Source organism: Mus caroli, unplaced genomic scaffold (genome assembly GCF_978045245.1).
Source record: "Mus caroli unplaced genomic scaffold, Mus_caroli_1 scaffold_8, whole genome shotgun sequence".
NCBI classification, from domain to species: domain Eukaryota; kingdom Metazoa; phylum Chordata; class Mammalia; order Rodentia; family Muridae; genus Mus; species Mus caroli.
The window spans coordinates 85,080,721-85,103,176 of record NW_028227263.1 but is presented as its reverse complement, the minus strand read 5'-3'; the positions used below and the strand labels follow the sequence as shown (position 1 = coordinate 85,103,176).

At 38.0% G+C, this 22,456-nt stretch overlaps 1 long non-coding RNA gene across 38 annotated transcripts in view; it reads right to left on the bottom strand.

Moving 5' to 3' along the window:
* The window catches only part of LOC115030329 (uncharacterized), a 301,725-nt gene that overhangs the window by 22,943 nt on the left and 256,326 nt on the right, over positions 1-22,456 (bottom strand). The window contains exon 37 of one of the 38 annotated variants that reach the window (XR_015047874.1): positions 14,549-14,627. The exons of the other annotated variants lie outside the window; for them this stretch is intronic. This is a non-coding gene — a long non-coding RNA (uncharacterized LOC115030329). Of the gene's footprint in view, positions 1-14,548; positions 14,628-22,456 lie in introns of those variants that run through there. 38 annotated transcript variants of the gene reach the window in all.

Genomic DNA, 22,456 nt, shown 5'->3' with positions numbered 1-22,456 from the left:
GAGCCCAGAATATCGGGAGAATGAATAAAAACATGCCTGAAAGTGGGGTCAAGGACAGGAGAAACCTCTAGAAAGTCCCAGATACTAGGTGTGTGAGAGGATCCCAGGACCCAATGAGTATCTCCTTCCAGTAGATAGACATGGCCCCTGGTTGAGGGATGGGTCCATCCACCCATCTCAAAATATTTGACCCAGAATTGTTCCAGTCTAAAGGAAATGCAGGGACAAAAGTTGAGCAGAGTCTGAAGGAAAGGCCATCCAGAGACTGCCCCAACTTGGGATCTATTCCATGCACAGGCAACAAACCCTCACACTATTGCTGATGCCATGTTGTGCTTACAGACAAGAGCCTGGCATGGCTGTCCTCTGAGAGGCTCTACCAGCACCTTACTGAGACAGATGCAGATACTTATTGCCAACCATTGGATTGAGTTCAGGGAAAACTATGGAAGAGTTAGGGAAGGACTGAAGGAGCTGAAGGGGATTGCAACCAGACACGAAGAACTACAGTACTACAGAACTAACCTGAGTACACAGAACTACAGAACTAACCTAATACCTCAGAGCACAAAGGTATTAAGCTATCAACGAAATGTCATATATGGGGTAGTCTGTGTCCTCTGCAGAGGACTGCCTTGTCTAGCCTCAGTGAGAGCAGATGTGCTTGGTTTGTGGAGGTTTGATGGCCCAGAGAAGGGGAATAAAAGAGGAAGTGAGGTGGGAGTGGGTGGGTGGTAAGGGAGCACACTCATAGGTGAAGTGGAGGGGGCATGTGGTGGGGTCTCATGGACGGGGAACCAGGAAGGACTATAAATTTTGAAATGTAACTAAATATAATAATTTATATTAATAGTAATATTAAACTTTTATACTTGGTCCAGCAAATTCTCCAACTATTTTACCTGACTAAGCAAAATGTATGTTAATCATGATGTTGAACTCTTAATGATTCCCTCAGGAATGTAATACAGAGAACCAATAGATGATTTTAAACTTATTCTGGCCAATGAAAAATATTTCAAGCTCTTCCACCAAACCTTATATCTTGTGATCAACAACAATGATAAAAATAATCAGTTTTGGTAAAACCTACTTAAAAGCCTGGAAAACATGGCTGAGATTTTTTTCAACCTGTTTTCTTCATTCAATAAAGGATAAACTATCCTAAATATCTTCTTAATTATTCTATGCACATAATTTAAAGTGATATGAATAAAAGTTTCAATTTTTTTAATATTATACAGGTACTACATTCCTTGCATAGCATGTTTGAAGAATGCACACTGCCCCCAAGTGGGCTGTCTGGTGTTCTGAATCATTGCTGGCTCATCAGGGTTTTTGTTTGGTTTGATTTGGTGTTTTGTTTTGTTTTGTTTTGTTTTGTTTTGTTTTGTTTTGTTTTCTTTTCTTTTCTTTTCTTTTCTTTTCTTTTCTTTTGTGAGACCTTGGAAAGATCTTTCTCTGAGACATTCCAATTTCTGTACCTTCTATATTGCCCTTTATGTCAGCTAAAAGGATGTAACTCTCTTCAGCTAAAAGAATGTAACTCTCTTTGTATTGAATCACTATCTATACTCCTCTTTCTCTGTGTGTGTTTCTCTCTCTCTCTCTCTCTCTCTCTCTCTCTCTCTCTCTCTCTCTCTCTCTCTCTCTCTCTCTCTCTCTCTGTGTGTGTGTGTGTGTTGTCTCATAGCCCTCTCCTTTCCCATATATGGTTATCCAACCATCATCTCACCAACATAGGTGCATTACAACTTCCTGCTCTGAGATCTATAAGTGATGAAATAGGTCCATTTGTGCACGTGGGTTTTTCACTCATGCCTATTGTTTCTTATATGACTGTCTTTCCTGACCCCAAGGTTTGCCCTCTCAAAGTACTTCACAAGAAAGGTAGCATGCAAAGAATAAAACTAAATGTGAGCTATACAATAGATGCTAAGTCTTGTTCAGAAAATATTGGAAAAAATGTTTGTGATCAGACAAAGCAATACAAATTCATTAACATACATGAGTTAGAGCAATGAAATGACTAGCCAAATCAGGATGCTGAAGAAGATACCCGGATCAATACAAAGAATTTTTAGCTAAGTAAATTTCTATATATGGAAGTATTTATAGCCCTTTTGCCTTGCCTGTTCAAAAAGTATAAAGTAGGTAAAGAGGGAAGTGGAAGAAAAAAATACCTATATTTATCTCATAGCATTATAAACTTACATCTAACAGTAGAACTTGGATTGTAATGTAGAACTTCTGAGTTGCCTAGATTACAGTCCTTTGCTTTCAGATGACTGTTGTATGCACAGCAGATAATATCAACAAATAGCTTTAAGTGTGGCAGATGATAGGTGACCAATATACTTCACAGAGTATGGCCATGAATAAAGTGTAAGGGATAAATATACTCCTGGTTCTGTTATTTTCAGAAGGCTGAAGTGAACCATCCTTCTCTCAAATAAATTTGGATCTAGGACTGAATTATGAATGGCATGTCTGAATACATGTGGCATTAGATAAAATTTCTAACACATAAAACATGTCTACAATCACTCTGAGAAAGAATATGATGAATCCAGCAAATCTTTTCCAATGCTGGGTTTCTACTGGCTCTATCTAAACACCAGATCTCAGTAACAGTTCTTATTTTCTGTGTTAGGCTTGGTAATCAAGCTCTTTGCTACAACTTGTACCCGTTTGAGAACTGGACTCCGGCTGAGAAACTGTCAAGATTCCTATGTGGCTGGCTCGTGTCATCTCTGTTTGGCTGAATGTGTAAAAATAGAGGATGGATAAAGTACAAATCATCAAGGATATTGGGGGAGATAAAGCTGAAAAAAGGGATTATATATCAAAAGTCTAACTAGAACACCTTTGGGGAACAATTTCAACTTGATATACATCCTCTCTATATACTGCAGCAGAAACAGGAAAAAAGAATGAAGGGAGATGGGGAAAATGCAATTTAACCTTATGTATAGATAAAACTAGCAAAAGATAAAAGTAGACAGTATTGCCTGGGCTGTATATTTGTATATGAATATATATGTGTTTGTGTGTGTGTACATGGCTAGAACCTATATATGTATAGGTTCAAGTGATACACCTATAAACATATCGGTATCAAATAATACACCAAATTAGCATGAAGTGTTTTATACGTTCATAGTGGTAAAGAAATAATTAAGAGGTGTATAATTTTTTAAAAAGCTGTCAAAATATATTCATATTTTTGGCATTCATTTGTGAGCAGTATATTTGTATTTTATTACTGTGGGGAGCACATAATCTACAAGTCTTTCAAAAACTAGAGGAGTACTCGAGATTTTTCTTAGGCATCACCTATCCTTTAAACTTTTTTTTATATTAATATTTATTTGTAATATAATTGGAAAAATATACCCTCTTTTTCTCACTTTAAATTCTTACCCATGTCAACCAATATACCATTGCAACTTTATGTGTATTCTTTTAATACATATTCAGTCCATACAGTGCTGTCTGTGTGTGCCTAGATGAAGGGACCACCTAATGGATCATGATTAGCTTCTCAGGTCAAGTATCCCTGAAGAAAACTGACACAATCCTCCTGAGGTCAACAAAATGGTACTAGCTTCTCAAACATATGTGTTGGCTTCATAAGCTATGCCTCTCACTATGCTGGTATTTTCGTGACTTGTTCTGATATATCCATATTTTAGGAGTTTATGTATGCAAATATCCTGCCATGTGCAGCAAATACTATATTTGGTTCAGAGATCCACTTACTTTGTCTGATTTGAAATAACATTTATTCCTGATCTGGATTTCATCATGGGGACTATGCCATCAGGAAAATACAGAGGTCTCTCTGTCCCTAAACAAAATTTAAATTTAAGTAAATGATTGAATATAATACAAGGAACTTCTCACTACACACTATATGTAATTCTCAAATTTTCATCCAGCATATCTTGGATGCTATCCTCTAAGATCTACATCTAGTGTCAATTTTAGGTTTCTGAATACAGAACTAAAATCTCAGGAAATTAAAAATACCTGTGTTATTTCCCATTGACCACCAAAAAAATGTATTGGAACAATAATAGCACAGAGGATTTACCCATATATTATTTGTTATACATTAACCAATCCTTGTAAAAACCTTTTCCAATGCTCATTCTAATTTCCAATAAGCTCTCAATGTCTTTCATCCTTAATTCGATAATTTGTATGAAGAGGTTACACTGTACAAAAGGGATGCAACACTGTAATGCATAGTATTTTTTAATATGGTTGAGTGGGAAATTTAGTATCTTTTAAGTATTATAAGTAAGCATTCCAAATCATATTTTAGAACACATTTATTAAAAGAGAAATAGCATGTGCTATAATAAGGATTATTTCATTCACCTTACCCACAATCATACATCCCATTCAATTTCTGCTGGCAATAATTATGTTTAACATCTTCCATCTCTTACTGGCATGTCAGTCTTTCCCTTCATTTTGTTTTCTCAATATTCTTTTCTTCCTTTCCACTTATTATTTTAATTTACGTATTCTCTGACCGCTAATTTTATTGTTTTGTTTCTGATATATATGAGAGTGAAAGTCCCAAGTACTTCTGAATATAGACTTGTCTTTCAGAAATCTAAATAAATCCCCATATAAAACTATCAATACTTGTGATCTGATCAGGCGATTAAAAAACAAGCATATTTATAGAGAGACAGACAGGTAAAACTGAAGTGGGGAGGAAATCACAATAAGGATATCTAAAATGTCATACAGAGGACAATGATCCGCCCTGCAGGGAGCGCCATCTTGGCTCCGGGACACCACCGAACTTAGTCTGCACAGGTGAGAGTGAGGACCACAGAGGCAGACAGCTTCTGGGACAGGCGGGAGCCACAGAGCCTCTGAGGCAGCACCCTTTTGGGGCCGCAGACATCCGGCACCCTCCCAGCTGGAAGACAGTGGTCTGCCCTGCACAGCAGCCCTCTGCCTCAGGAGCAGGGAGCACATCTTGGATCCCGGACTCCACCGAACTTAGGAACCTAGTCTGCACAGCTGAGAGTGTGCACCACAGAAGCTGACAGCTTCTGTGACCTGCCAAAGCAACACAGCATCTGGGAAAGGTCCTGTTTTCGGCCTTCTTCTTCGGCCAGGAGGAGGTCCAAATGCCAGATATCTGTACACCTTCCCTTTAAGAGGAAAGCTTGTCAGCAGGGAGTGCCCTAACCACTGAAACTCAGAGGAGAGAGCCTGTCTCCCAGGTCTGCTGACAGAAGGTACTCAGAATCACCAGAAGAACAACCTCTGAACAGAGACAACTATAACAACTCCAGAGATTACCAGATGTCGAGAGATAAATGTAAGAATCTTACTAACAGAAACCAAGACCACTCACCATCATCAGGACACAGCACTCCCACTTCGCCCAGTCCAGGGCACTCCAACACACCTGAAATGCTAGACCTGGATTTAAAAGCATATCTCATGATGATGGTAGAGGACATCAAGAAGGACTTTAAAGAACTACATGAGAACATGGCTAAAGAGTTACAAGTCCTTAAAGAAAAACAGGATAACACAATCAAACAGGTAGAAGTCCTTAAAGAAAAACAGGATAACACAATCAAACAGGTAGAAGTCCTTAAAGAAAAACAGGAAAACATATCCAATCAGATGATGGAAATGAACAAAACCATTCTAGACCTAAAAAGGGAAGTAGACACAATAAATAAAACCCAAAATGAGACAACACTGGAGATAGAAACCCTAGGAAAGAAATCTGGAACCATAGATGCGAGCATCAGCAACAGAATACAAGAGATGGAAGAGAGAATCTCAGGTGCAGAAGATTCCATAGAGAACATCGGCACAACAATCAAGGAAAATGGAAAATGCAAAAAGATCCTAACTCAAAACATCCAGGAAATACAGGACACAATAACAAGACCAAAACTACGGATAATAGGAGTGGATGAGAATGAAGATTTTCAACTCAAAGGACCAGCAAACATCTTCAACAAAATTATAGAAGAAAACTTCCCAAATCTAAAGAAAGAGATGCCCATGAACATATAAGAAGCCTACAGAACTCCAAATAGGCTGGACCAGAAAAGAAATACCTCCCGACACATAATAATCATAACAACAAATGCACTAAATAAAGATAGAATACTAAAAGCAGTAAGAGAAAAAGGCCAAGTAACATATAAAGGCAAGCCTATCAGAAATACACCAGATTTTTCACCAGAGATTATGAAAGCCAGAAGATCCTGGACAGATGTTATACAGACACTAAAAGAACACAAATTCCAGCCCAGGCTACTATACCCAGCCATACTCTCAATTAACATAGATGGAGAAACCAAAGTATTCCACAACAAAACCAAATTCACACATTATCTCTCCAGGAATCCAGCCCTTCAAAGGATAATAACAGAAAAAAACCAATACAAGGACGGGAACCACGCCCTAGAAAAAACAAGAAGGTAATCCCTCAACAAGCCTAAAAGAAGACAGCCACAAGAACAGAATGCCAACTTTAACAACAAAAATAACAGGAAACAACAATTACTTTTCCTTAATATCTCTTAATATCAATGGATTCAACTCCCCGATAAAAAGACATAGACTAACAAACTGGCTACACAAACAAGACCCAACATTTTGCTGCTTACAGGAAACTCATCTCAGAGAAAAAGATAGACACTACCTCAGAATGAAAGGCTAAAAACAATTCTCCAAGCAAATGGTATGAAGAAACAAGCTGGAGTAGCCATTCTAATATCTGATAAGATTGACTTCCAACCCAATTTCATCAAAAAAGACAGGGAGGGGCACTTCATACTCATCAAAGGTAAAATCCTCCAAGAGGAACTATCAATCCTGAATATCTATGCTCCAAATACAAAGGCAGCCTCATTCATTAAAGAAACTTTAGTAAATCTCAAAGCACACATTGCACCTCATACAATAATAGTGGGAGACTTCAACACACCACTTTCACCAATGGACAGATCATGGAAACAGAAACTAAACAGGGACACAGTGAAACTAACAGAAGTTATGGATCAAATGGATCTGGCAGATATCTACAGAACATTTTACCCTAAAACAAAAGGATATACCTTCTTCTCAGCACCTCATGGTACCTTCTCCAAAATTGACCACGTAATTGGTCACAAAACAGGCCTCAACAGATACAAAAATATTGAAATTGATGCATGCATCCTATCAGATCACCATGGACTAAGGCTGATCTTCAATAACAAAATAAATAATAGAAAGCCAACCTTCACGTGGAAACTGAACAACACTCTTCTCAATGATACCTGGGTCAAGGAAGGAATAAAGAAAGAAATTAAGGACTTTTTAGAGTTCAATGAAAATGAAGCCACAACATACCCAAACTTATGGGACGTAATGAAAGCATTTCTAAGAGGAAAACTCATAGCTCTGATTGCCTCCAAAAAGAAACTAGAAAGAGCACACATTAGCAGCTTGACAACACACCTAAAAGCACTAGAACAAAAGGAAGCAAATTCACCCAAGAGTAGTAGACAGCAGGAAATAATCAAACTCAGGGGCAAAATCAATCAAGTGGAAACAAGAAGAACTATTCAAAGAATCAACCAATCAAGGAGCTGGTTCTTTGAGAAAATCAACAAGATAGATAAACCCTTAGCCAGACTCACTAGAGGGCACAGGGAAAGCATTCTAATTAACAAAATCAGAAATGAAAATGTAGACATAACAACAGATCCTGAAGAAATCCAAAACACCATCAGATCCTTCTACAAAAGACTATACTCAACAAAACTGGAGAACCTGGATGAAATTGAAAAGTTCCTAGACAGATACCAGGTACCAAAGTTGAACCAAGATCAGGTTAATGATCTAAACAGCCCTATATCCCCCAAAGAAATAGAAGCATTCATTAATAGTCTCCCAACCAAAAAAAGCCCAGGACCAGATGGGTTTAGTGCAGGGTTCTATCAGACCTTCAAAGAAGATCTAATCCCAGTTCTTCACAAACTATTCCACAAAATAGAAACAGAAGGTACTCTACCCAACTCATTCTATGAAGCCACAATTACTCTGATACCTAAACCACAAAAAGACCCAACAACGATAGAAAACTTCAGACCAATATCCCTTATGAATATTGATGCAAAAATCCTCAATAAAGTTCTTGCTAACGGAATCCAAGAACACATCAAAACAATCATCCATCCTGACCAAGTAGGTTTCTTCCCAGGGATGCAGGGATGGTTCAAAATACGGAAATCCATCAACGTAATCCAGTATATAAACAAACTCAAAGACAAAAACCACATGGTCATCTCGTTAGATGCGGAAAAAGCATTTGACAAGATCCAACCCCCATTCATGATAAAAGTCTTGGAAAGATCAGGAATTCAAGGCCAATACCTAAACATGATAAAAGCAATCTACAGCAAACCAGTAGCCAACATCAAAGTAAATGGTGAGAAGCTTGAAGCAATCCCTCTAAAATCAGGGACTAGACAAGGCTGTCCACTTTCTCCCTACCTATTCAACATAGTACTTGAAGTCCTAGCCAGAGCAATTCGACAACAAAAGGAGGTCAAAGGGATACAAATTGGAAAAGATGAAGTCAAAATATCACTTTTTGCAGATGATATGATAGTATATATAAGTGACCCTAAAAATCCCACCAGAGAACTCCTAAACCTGATAAACAGCTTCACTGAAGTAGCTGGATATAAAATTAACTCAAACAAATCAATGGCCTTTCTCTACACAAAGAATAAACAGGCTGAGAAAGAAATTAGGGAAACAACACCCTTCTCAATATTCACAAATAATATAAAATATCTTGGCGTGACTCTAACTAAGGAAGTGAAAGATCTGTATAATAAAAACTTCAAGTCTCTGAAGAAAGAAATTCTAGAAGATCTCAGAAGATGGAAAGATCTCCCATGCTCATGGATTGGCAGGATCAATATTTTAAAAATGGCTATGTTGCCAAAATCAATCTACAGATTCAATGCAATCCCCATCAAAATTCCAGCTCAATTCTTCAACGAATTAGAAAGTGCAATCTGCAAATTCATCTGGAATAACAAAAAACCTAGGAAAGCAAAAACTCTTCTCAAGGATAAAAGAACCTCTGGTGGAATCACCATGCCAGACCTAAAGCTTTACTACAGAGCAATTGTGATAAAAACTGTGTGGTACTGGTATAGTGACAGACAAATAGACCAATGAAATAGAATTGAAGATCCAGAAATGAACCCACACACCTATGGTCACTTGATCTTCGACAAGGGAGCTAAAACCATCCAGTGGAAGAAAGACAGCATTTTCAACAAATGGTGCTGGCATAACTGGTTGTTATCATGTAGAAGAATGCGAATCAATCTATTCCTATCTCCTTGTACTAAGGTCAAGTCTAAGTGGATCAAGGAACTTCACATAAAACCAGAGACACTGAAACTTATAAAGGAGAAAGTGGGGAAAAGCCTTGAAGATATGGGCACAGGGGAAAAATTCTTGAATAGAACAGCAATGGCTTGTGCTGTAAGATCGAGAATTGACAAGTGGGACCTCATGAAACTGCAAAGCTTCTGCAAGGCAAAAGACACCATCAATAAGACAAAAAAACCACCAACAGATTGGGAAAGGATCTTTACCTATCCTAAATCAGATAAGGGTCTAATATCCAATATATATAAGGAACTCAAGAAGGTGGACTCCAGAAAGTCAAATAACCCCATTAAAAAATGGGGCTCAGAACTGAACAAAGAATTCTCACCTGAAGAATACAAAATGGCAGAGAAGCACCTGAAAAAATGTTCAACATCCTTAATCATCAGGGAAATGCATATCAAAACAACCCTGAGATTCCACCTCACACCAGTCAGAATGGCTAAGATCAAAAATTCAGGTGACAGCAGATCCTGGCGAGGATGTGGAGAAAGAGGAACACTCCTCCATTGTTGGTGGCATTGCAAGCTTGTACAACCACTCTGGAAATCAGTCTGGAGGTTCCTCAGAAAATTGGACATAGTACTACCGGAGGATCCAGCAATACCTCTCCTGGGCATATATCGAGAAGATGTCCCAACCGGTAAGAAGGATACATGCTCCACTATGTTCATAGCAGTCCTATTTATAATAGCCAGAAGCTGGAAAGAACCCAGATGTCCCTCAACAGAGGAATGGATACAGAAATTATGGTACATTTACACAATGGAGTACTACTCAGCTATTAAAAAGAATGAATTTATGAAATTTCTAGCCAAATGGATGGACCTGGAGGGCATCATCTTGAGTGAGGTAACACAATCACAAAGGAACTCACACAATATGTATTCACTGATAAGTGGATATTAGCCCAAAACTTAGGATACCCAAGATATAAGATACAATTTGCTAAACGCATGAAACTCAAGAAGAATGAAGACCAAAATGTGGACACTGTGCCCCTTCTTAGAATTGGGAACAAAACACCCATGGAAGGAGTTACAGAGACAAAGTTTGGAGCTGTGATGAAAGGATGGACCATCTAGAGACTCCCGTATTCAGGGATCCATCCCATAATCAGCATCTAAACGCAGACACCATTGCATACACTAGCAAGATTTTGCTGAAAGGACCCAAAGATAGCTGTCTCTTGTGAGACTATGCAGGGGCCAAGCAAACACAGGAGTGGATGCTCACAGTCAGCTATTGGATGTATCACAGGGCTACCAATGGAGAAGCTAGAGAAAGTACCCAAGGAGCTAAAGGGATCTGCAACCCCATAGTTGGAACAACATGATGAGCTAACCAGTACCCCGGTGCTCTTGTCTCTAGCTGCATATGTATGGAAAGATGGCCTAGTTGACCATCACTGGAAAGAGAGGCCCATTGGACTTTCAAACTTTATATGCCCTAATATAGGGGAATGCCAGGGACAAAAGAATGGGAATGGGTGGGTAGGGAAGTGGGGGGCGCTATGGGGGACTTTTGGGATAGCATTGGAAATGTAATTGAGGAAAATATGTAATAAAAAATATTAAAAATTAAAAAAAATGTCATACAGAATCAAACTAAAAACTACAGCTATGAAATCCATAATAAACATAAATCTATGACTAATGATACACATATGAAGTTTTCTCATGGGAGCAGACAATGTTCCTTCAACGAAACAAAAACAACAGGTATAAGTAGCCTTAGTTGGAAAGATTCGTGAATAGAACAGCAATGGCTTGTGCTGTAAGATCGAGAATTGACAAATGGGACCTCATGAAACTGCAAAGCTTCTGAAAGGCAAAAGACACTGTCAATAAGACAAAAAGAACACCAACAGATTGGGAAAGAATCTTTACCTATCATAAATCAGAAAGGGGACTACTATCCAATATATATAAAGAACTCAAGAAGGTGGACTCCAGAAAATCAAATAACCCCATTAAAAAATGGGGCTCAGAACTGAACAAAGAATTCTGACCTGAGGAATACTGAATGGCAGGGAAACACCTGAAAAAATGTTCAACATCCTTAATCATCAGGGAAATGCAAATCAAAACAACCCTGAGATTCCACCTCACACCAGTCAGAATGGCTAAGATCAAAAATTCAGGTGACAGCAGATCCTGGCGAGGATGTGGAGAAAGAGGAACACTCCTCCATTGTTGGTGGGATTAAAAGCTTATACAACCACTCTGGAAATCAGTCTGGAGGTTCCTCAGAAAATTGAACATAGTACTACCAGAGAATCCAGCAATACCTCTCCTGGGCATATATCCAGAAGATGTCCCAACCGGTAAGAAGGATACATGCTCCACTATGTTCATAGCAGCCTTATTTATAATAGCCAAAAGCTGGAAAGAACCCAGATACCCCTCAACAGAGGAATGGATACAGAAAATGTGGTACATTTACACAATGGAGTACTACTCAGCTATTAAAAAGAATGAATTTATGAAATTCTTGGGCAAATGGATGGACCTGGAGGGCATCATCCTGAGTGAGGTAACACAATCACAAAGGAACTCACACAATATGTATTCACTGATAAGTGGATATTAGCCCAAAACTTAGGATACCCAAGATATAAGATACAATTTGCTAAACACATGAAACTCAAGAAGAATGAAGAGTGAAGTGTGGACACTATGCCCCTCCTTAGAATTGGGAACAGAACACCCGTGGAAGGAGTTACAGAGACAAAGTTTGGAGCTGAGACCAAAGGATGGACCATCTAGTGACTGCCATACCCAAAGATCCATCCCATGATCAGCATCTAAACGCTGACACCATTGCATTTACTAGCAAGATTTTGCTGAAAGAACCCAAAGATAGCTGTCTCTTGTGAGACTATGCCGGGGCCTGGCAAACACAGAAGTGGATACTCACAGTCAGCTAGTGAATGGATCACAGGGCCCCCAATGGAGGAGCTGGAGAAAATACCAAAGGAGCTGAAGGGATCTGCAACCCAATGGGTGGAACAACATTATGAACTAACCAGTACCCCAGAGCTCTTGACTCTAGCTGCATATGTATCAAAAGATGGCCTAGTCAGCCATCACTGGAAAGAGAGGCCCATTGGACATGCAAACCTTATATGCCCCAGTACAGGGGAATGCCAGGGCCAAAAAAATGGGAATGGGTGGGTAGGGAAGTAGGGGGGAGGGTATGGGGGACTTTTGGGATAGCATTGGAAATGTAATTGAGGAAAAGATGTAAAAAAAAAAAAAGTAGCCTTAGTTGGTTTGCTCTTTTAGTCTGTCAAAGGGACTGCAGAAGTAGAAAGAATTCTTATGGCTGAAGACAACATACACTTCAAACACAGGGCCTACAGATCCCTGAACACAAACTGACCTGTGTGATTTCAACCTTTGGACTAACTTTCAAGCTATCAGAAAATGCTTCACAAGATTGAAAAGGAAGGAAGCAAACATTCTACCAAGCAGTGATACCTATGAATCAAAATAAACACAAACATAAGAAAATAAACCCTAATTGCTGCTATATCACATTTTCTTTGGCAGTAACTGACAACTCTTTTATTGTTTCAGACCTGCTCATCATGAGGAAATTTGTCCTTTGAAACTCAGTTAAATACTGAGTATTAGTGAGTTATGGATCCTTGAGATAAACCTACTATTCCTTCACATTTGACTTAACTAGCATAATCCCTAACAACAATCCAATCATTTTATATATAACTACAGATAATTATAGTTTTCAACCCCCATGAATAAAAATACCCTTTGAAATAGATGCTTCATCCAAACTAACTAGAATTCATGATGCTAGAATATACTTTCAGTGCTGCTAAAGAATTCAACCATACAATCCAACTACTTTTTACCGTTTGATTTAGGATTGACCTTTGGTTTTAAATTATTTGAATTCCTCACCTTATGTTTGATCAAGAAAAATGAGGAAAGGTATTGACCCCGGAGTTTTCTGTTTACTTGATTACAATGGTAGATCATCATACACCTGACTGTCTGACCTGAGATAGAGTGATTACTCTCACTGGAAGTTAACTTTATCATTAGATTATTATGTGTTCTTTTTAGGTCCTTTGTGCTATTCATTCTCTGCATTTTCATTTCCTAGGACAGTAGTAGCAGAAAAACAAAACAAAACAACAACAACAATAACCAAAAATCTTATGGTTAGAAACATTTGCTCACCTTTTTAAAAATATGACCACTGTGGAGGAAGTATACCCTGCTAGCAGACAGACACCAGAAAAATCTCAGAATTGGGAACAGCAGGAGTGGAGCTAGCTCCCTGCCAAACTACCTGATCTGGAACAGGTAACCATGACACCACACTGAGAGGACCATGACAACCAGTCACTCTAGCATAAAAAACTAATGCTAATAGGGTATCTAAGTATTTTCCGAGTGTTTAGCCAATGAGCTTCCCTTCCTGGGCATTCCGTCTCTCAAAAAGTATTTCATACCTGTTTCACCCTGAATACGTTGTATGCATTAACATCTGCCATCAAACAGTTTGGACAAGCAAGGGCTTTTTCTTTCATAAAGTATTGTTTCAGGGGTATGGGTTTGGGAGAGGTCTTTGTTGTAAAGAGCCATTCCTGAATCTCCCAGAGGAAGCTTTTTCTCTTCCAAACCCTCTGTACTATCTGTACTCCTTTTGAAGCAAAACGGGTTCTGCCTTGTAGTGAGTTCAGCCACCCCTTTTCTGCTTGGCATTTAGACACAATCAGAGGAAGTGTAGACCTATGGAGCCCTGTTCTCATGTCCCAGCAATACGCCAGTGGTGTACATAGCTATCTGGGAAGCTGAGCATCTGTCCCTGACCCCATTGTTTCTCACCTGGAAACATGAACTAGTACCTCAATTATAGACTGTGTTCTGACTTCCTTGAGCAGCTTCCCATTGGTGTTCAGGCACACAAGTGGCAAAGCAGACACCAAGCCTGGAAGACCACTACAAATAATATATAACACTGAAAGTTTTTTAACTTTACCAGTTAATGGCAATTAACTGGTATTCCATGATTGGTATTCATGGTATTCCACGATTGAATGACACAGCATGCCTATACAAGCTCATTCAGAAGCTGGAATTCCAAAGCCTTTACTATTTTCTACAGCATTCCTCAGAGAATCCTCTTTCAATGTGGATCTGAAGAAGAAAAAAGACATTTTAGACAACCATATTCTAACTAACAGACATATGGTGGGTATTTTTACACAGAAAGTGTGAACTTATAGGATTAATTCTTAAATATAAAATGTAAAAAATATAAAATATCAATTCATAAAATACAAACTTCATATATATTTTTTTCAACCTGAAGAGTTGTTGCTAAACAACCCAATTGGGTGTTAATCTATAAAAAGGGCAACGTTTCCTTTTCTCAACTTGTCTAAATTGCCTCTATTTCTTTCTGTAGAGTTGTGACCTGGTGTACTCTGTCTAGTATGGTATATTCATTAGTGTCATTCTTAGTTAGCTGATTTTTCCGCAGTCATTTTGCTGAGACTTTATAGGTAGATTTATTTGTATTGCTATGAGAAACAGTATCATACATACTTCAAGATAATTTGGTCCTTACATTTTTTTCTGCTTCTTTTTCTCAACATTACCTAAGCTTTATATGTGGTAGAGTTTTATAATGTATCCATTAGTACTGTGCAAGGGCTTCAATGTAGCTGTCCTACCATCTATGATGGCTATGAAGCAAATCAAGGAACTGCATGTCTAAGGGTGCAATAGGGGTATATATATCATGGAAGTAACCAAGAGTACTTTCATTGCACTTATGATCTGCTTGACAGGAGGAATATGACACTAGTATAGGAATCCTAGTTAACTATACACAGAGGAAGAGAAGTCATTCTTATTGAAATAGGACTTACAGCTACTAATTCATTAAACCAACATAATATACAACTACAGTTTATAAACACACATAGTGTATACTCACATACTCTCATCAAGAAAATTTTCTCTTGCAATAGACAGAGATCATTCCAGAGAACCATAAACAATCAAAATACAGAGTGGTGGAGCACAGTCTCCCTCTCATCTTAATACCAACTTAGCCCAGTTTGGCTACCTGTTCCTGAATGAATCTACAGAAATATACTGGAGCATGGGTAGCTTCTGAGGTCCAACATCCCTCAAAATCATCTGACACTTTCTTCTCCAGTAGCCTATAAAATGTCATTATTTTGGTGATGCAAATGTCTATTATCACTGGCTCACATATTAAAGTGTTTCTCACTAAAACTCACAAAATAGTATTGGCTGGCTAGTCATCACTACTAAAAAAATCTGCCATTGTCTTATATGTCCTGGGATTGCATGTCTACAACAATATTCCTGGTGTGTGTGTGTGTGTGTGTGTGTGTGTGTGTGTGTGTATTCCAGAAATAGACTTAAGCATTTACAATTACAAAGTAAGTATACTGATGGCTGAGCCAACTTACTATTTAATGTAAACCTGAATATTAAAAATGAAAATTGAATATAATTCAAGATCCATAAGGCTGCACACTCTATGTTAACCTTCAATCTTCTACCACATCTATGAAGCTTACCTCTGAGAAACTAACCAAAATTCAACTTCAATTTTTGGAAATATTAAATAATGAGAAATTATGTTTTTCAATGGTGAGGCATAAACATTCAATGAAAAAGGATAAGCACAGAGGGTTCTAAACTATATTCTATATCACATGTGAGCCAAGATATAAAAACATTCATGTGCAATTATTGAACATTCTAATAAGGCTGCTTTTAGAATATCTTACAACATTAACATACTATAGTCTCCTACATTATTCATCTTTATATTTGGTCTACCACTTCTTCCTTGGCATGCTGATGTGAATACATCAAATAACCTTGCTATAAAAATTCTAGTTAAGCAATACATGAATTGTTTATAATATTTCTCATCAGGAAAGTAGACTTATATCAAGATCAAGGATAGAATTTTTTACAAAAACTATACACCTAGCCAAATGTCAATACATAGTGAAATTATGAACATTAGACAGAACCTAAAAATGCCATTTTCCTTTAGAAGAAAATTTATATAAATTAGTTAGCACTAACTCTCAGCAAAGTAGTGTCAATTTGCAGTTTAAAAAATGTTATCCACTGGTAAAAAGACAACTAACTGAATATTGTATGCCCAATACCAGTTAATAAATTTTAAAAGTACCTAACACAAAAACATACCCTACAGAATCAACTAATAAGGGCTCTTATGGTTTCTCAGAAACTGAAACAATATTCAGGAACTCTGCATGAAACTATCTGGAGTCCTTAGTGTATAGGTTATGGTGATATTGTATGCCATTCGTTACAGACTTCTAATAGTAGGAACAGGTACTATCTCTACATTTTTTGCTTGCAGTGGCAACATCTTCCCCTCTACTGGGATGTCTTGTCCAGCTTTTAATATGAGTCTATGTTCCTTGCTTCAGTGTAATTTCTTTATGCCACATTTGGTTGATATCCTTAGGAGGCCTTCTCTTTTCTGAAGCAAAAATGAGGAAGAGTGGGTGTAGGGGAGGAAGGGGAGAAGGAGTTAGAGGAGATGATGAAAGGCAAACTGCAGTCAGCATATAATATATGAGAGAAGAATAAATAGACAGTAGAATGCTAGATTATAGGTAGATAAGTAGATAGATAGATAGATAGATAGATAGATAGATAGATAGATGATAGATAGATAGATAGATAGATAGATAGATAGATAGATAGATAGATAGATAGATAAAATTGGTAAGTATTCACCAAACATCTGGTTTTATCTATTTTTTTTTAATTTTTAAAAATTTACTTGACAAAACTACTGGAAGCTTTCCCAACTATATTCAGGGGTTTCACTTGTACCTTACTCAGCCATAAAATTATCAAGAATGTTAGATAGAACACCGTCTGGCATACCCTTTGTGAAGTAATTTTCCATTCTTGATTCTTCAGCATGTATATTCAATGAACTCTAAACCTGCAAAGTACTCAATGTCTACCACTATGCTATCTACTCAGAAAAACAACAACAATAACTTTATACAAAGTGTAGCAAAACAATGAAGCAAATTTCTGAAAAACCACACTTAATTTAGTAGTCTGACTTCAAAAAATCACCTGGTAAAGCATTTGGAATACCTAGTGTCATCTGCTCTGAACAATTGTTAGGTCATCTCAGGGGTTGAATTCTATGCAATTAAAAACAATGTCTAATACATCATTCCATCCATTCGTACCAATTATTTCTTCCACACATCATCACTGGGTACAGAAATTTAGACAAGAGGTACTAATGGTTCTATAGAAAAGGCCTTCATTTTACCAGCAATGATTGCTTTAGTTGTGCTTACTCCTGCTGCACTGCCCAGCTAAGGGTAAAATTCTTTTTTATATCCTGTTCTCCAGTGCTAAATTTGCAGTTGGGGCAAAACCTTGGAGCATGAGAGCATTTATTATTTCAAATCAGGCATTTCTTACTTTGCTTATAACTAATTATCTTGGTACTGCTTTTGCAAAATGTCTTCCACCAATAGATATCCATGATGACCTTCTCTAGTCATTGAACATTTTCTCTAATGAGATAGATAAGACAGTTCATTGGGCATAAGTCCCCTTTCTACCTCCTCAAATTATGCAGCCTAAGCATCCACAGCTGTCTGATTCAATCTGTCTCTATATTCAAAAGACACACAACTCAGGCTGTGATGTAATGTTTTTCTTTCTGAGGCTTTTCTGTAATTCTAGCAATTTCAGTATTGAATCTTCTTTGATACCAATTGTCTTTAACACCTGATCATAATGAAGAGTAATATTGGCATTGTGGATCATGGATGTTTTTATTAATCTAACCAAATGCAGGAATCAAATTTATAGCGGGGAGGTTCTGGCTCCCTAATTGGTTCTTGGATGGATCAATAAAGAAGGCAAAAGCCAATTGCTGGATGAAGGGTGGGACTTCCAGGTTCCAGAAGGAAGAAAAGATACACAAGAAAAGAGAAAGTTTTTTTAGGCAGGCTTTGGAACAAGGAGAAAGTAGCAATCTTGTAAGATCTGGGGAAAATTAGAACCAGTGGACTCCACCAGTAGAGGCTGGCTGATATAGGTTAGTTGATATGGTTAGGGCAGGAGATTCTGCTCCCAGCAATTGTGCTAGTAGGCAAATTCTACAATAATAAGACTGAGTGTGTATGTTTTGTTTTTTTTTTTTTTTATCTGTGGATTCAAAGGTCTCTTGTGGAGCTTGTAATGTAGGATGCAGGCTAGGCCATCACCTCCCGGCTTTTCTAGGTTAGCGGATGGTTTCAATCGAGTTAGAGCAAAGGAAACCAGGAAAGGGCAGAGCACAGGCTGAGCTCCCAGAAAAGGTGGGAGTATGTTTTTAAATTACACACAACACAAAGTATACATTTTGTTTTTATCTAGGTTATTCCCTCAGTAATTGCTACAAGAGTACAATGGGTTCCATCTTTGGAAGTGCAAGATGGTGTGCTATACCACTGGGCTATTCTGGGCTCCTTTACATTTTTTTCCACAAAGCGATAAAGAACCCAAACCTATATTTCTGTTTCTCTTCGTATGTTCAATATACATGTTGTTGGATGCCAATATTAAATGATGAGCTTTACATAGTTTTTGTTTGTTCATTTGTCTGTTTGTTGCTTCAGTTATTACCATACACCAGTAGTATCACTCAGAGCTTATACTCACCATTGCATACATTTTAGAGGGCATGTAGTCTTTGTGTTCACAAATAATCACTAGGGGATCCTTGAATGTTAAACATGGAGGCTGGTCTTTTCTTTTTTTAAAGTTCTTTTTTTATTGGGTATTTATTTCATTTACATTTCCAATGCTATCCCAAAAGTCCCCTACATGCTCCCTCACCCACTCCCCCACCCACCCACTCCCACTTCTTGGCCCTGTCGTTCCCCTGTACTGAGGCATATAAAGTTTGCACGACCAATGGGCCTCTCTTTCCACTGATAGCTGACTAAGCCCTCTTCTGATTCATATGCAGCTAGAGACATGAGCTCCAGGGGGTACTGGTTAGTTCATATTGTTGTTCCACCTATAGGATTGCAGATCTCTTTAGCTCCTTGAGTACTTTTTCTAGCTCCTCCATTGGTGGCCCTGTGATCCATCCAATAGCTGACTTTGAGCATCCACTTCTGTGTTTGCTAGGCCCCGGCATAGTCTCACAAGAGAGAGCTTTATCTGGGTCCATACACCATTGCATACACTACCAAGATTTTGCTGGGAGGCTGGTCTTTTCAATGGAAGTAATGTATACACCTGTGTGGTGGTTTGAGTCAGTATGCACACACACACACACACACACACACACACACACACACACACACACACACACTGAGACTCATGTTTTTGAATGCTAGGTCCATAGGGAGTAGCATTATTAGGAACTGAGGCCTTCTTAGAAGAAGTGTGTCACTCTAGGGTTAGACTTTGAGGTTCGCTATGCTCAAAATATGCCCAATGTTTCAAAGAGTCTCTTGGTGCCTGTAGATCAAGATGTAGATCCTGTAGCTCCTTCTCTAGCACCATGTCTGTTTGGATTCTGACATGCTTTCCACTATGAGGACAATGCCCTAAACCCCTCAAACTGTGAGCCAGGCCCAAATAAAATGTTCCCTTTAATAAGAGTTGCCATGATCATGTTGTATCTTCACAGCAATAAAGTCATAATAAAGACAGCCTGTTTTTTCAACCAGGAGGCTAGAAGTTGATGTTTTTAATAGCCTGGTGATTTGTGCTATCTGAAGGTCAAGGCAACACCCAAATTCCTCAGATTATTATTTTTATTCCAGACTCTTCCTTCCTAGACCTTCATCTTTAGTTATGTTTCTCAGTTAATAGAACCCATCTCATTTACTTTTTAGCCTTGTGGGCTCTCCACTATATGTATGACTGATACCACAATATATTCTAAGCCCTTAAGCTACAGAACTCATCCTTTTGTACATGTCACATGTAGTTTACAAAAGCATTTCAATGTAGTCAGGACTTAAGTATTATTGAGAACATGGAATTGAGAAAACTGTTATGAAAAAACTTGTATTTCTAAATCTGAGCTATACATAAATATTTCAACAATAAATTCTCTGGTATCAGGCTCTACAATAGTTGTTCTCAATCTTCCTAATTCTGCATCCCTTATATATAGTTCCACATGTTGGGGTGACCCTCAACCATGAAATTATTTTTGTTGCTACTTCTTTACTGAAATTAGGCTGCTATGAATCATAATATAAATATGCATGTTTTCTGATTATCTTACTTAACACCATGATAGGGTTGTTTGATCCTCCAAAGGGGTTGAGAACCAGTGCTCAAAAAGTTTGAACCAAAACCAGCTAGTCTCTTGTATTGAACTGGATTTTCTCCTTGCCTCATGAAGACTGTTCTTTCACAGGCCACGATGTTTACAGAGAACAAACCCCTCCCAATAAAATTTATCATTACCCTCAGCAGTATGTCATGTTGCTTGTTCAAATTCTCACTGACATGATGATGGGCAGAAATCCTGGCAGAAACTATTCATATATTAAGAACACATATCAGTCACTAAATACCACATAGAAAGACTGTTATCCTGAGCTTTTCCTAGCCCACAGCCACTGTCCAGATGGCCTCCCGTTAGTGATATATCTCATTACTGTCTGTACTCCGCATGCCAATATCACTACCCTGATATTCACTTACAATATTAGATCCTCATGTAAAACAATTCCTGTGTAATATCCAGTAAGTTGTGCAAATTTTCTTCAGTTACTTGTTTATTTTCCTACATAAATACCAATATCATTTCTGTATCGAAATTTATAGGTAGTCTTGTTATATCCTCCTAACTATTGGAACTGTTGATAAACTTCTGCCAATTGGAGAGGGCGACTCTACAGACTAAGGAAGTCTGACTTGTTAAGTTTGAAAAGGAGTCTTGAGAATGACTTACAGACTTTAACAGGTCCATTATATATTTTGAGTTAAACAATTCAAATTTCTGGTAACTTGAGCTGAAGTGATGGGAACCCCACAAGACAGCCAACAGAGTCACCTAACCTGGACACCTAGAAGCTCTCATAGACTTAGCTTTTTTAGCACCTAGCCCTGGAATATGGCCAGTTAACATGGTTATAATTTTAGCCACCTTAGAGCTAGAGTCACATAGCTGGAGAATCTAAGTATCCTTTAGCCAAATTAAATTGATTGTTACTATGGTCTGACTATCCCAATGTTGCAAAGAAAACCAGCAACTTCATGTATCCAGGGAAGTTTTTTTTTTTCAAGTAAGCCACATCATATTATCCTACATTTTGCCATTTTCTTTACTTATTCTCATTTTGGACCCTGTAGATTCTCTGATGTCTTTCAAACGGACAGAAAAACACATGTAGATACAATGTGGAATGAAGAGGCCTGAAGTGTCAAACCTAAACTGCTGTCATCAGAAGAGACTATGAGATGATTATGTCATACCTTGCTCATGTTACAAAATTTTAACACTCCATCAGAGTTTATATATCAAAGCCCATATCAAGTCTTCCAGTGGGTGGAAGTGTAGGTTCCCACTTATTTGTTATGATTTGGTGATAACTGTTTGAGGAAATATATTCATGCCTTGCTTCTTGAAATCACTATGGAAGAACAATGACAAATTCCCAGTAGGCATGTGACTTCTGGACAATGATTTTAATGCTGTTGGAGCTCCAATACTCAAGAAATTTTTCCTAAACAGACAAAGGTTTTCATTCTAACTAACTTAAATGACTTCTAATTTTATGCCCTGAGTGCGTTGCCTTAAATTGGGATATGTAATGGTTTTTTTGACACTATGTCAAAGTTTTTGCCGTCATGAAAGAAATGTTAAAGCAATAGAGATATTTGAACAGGTTCTTTCTTCCCTCAGACAAGGTACCTTACGTTGTCTCTGTCTAGATATTCACTGT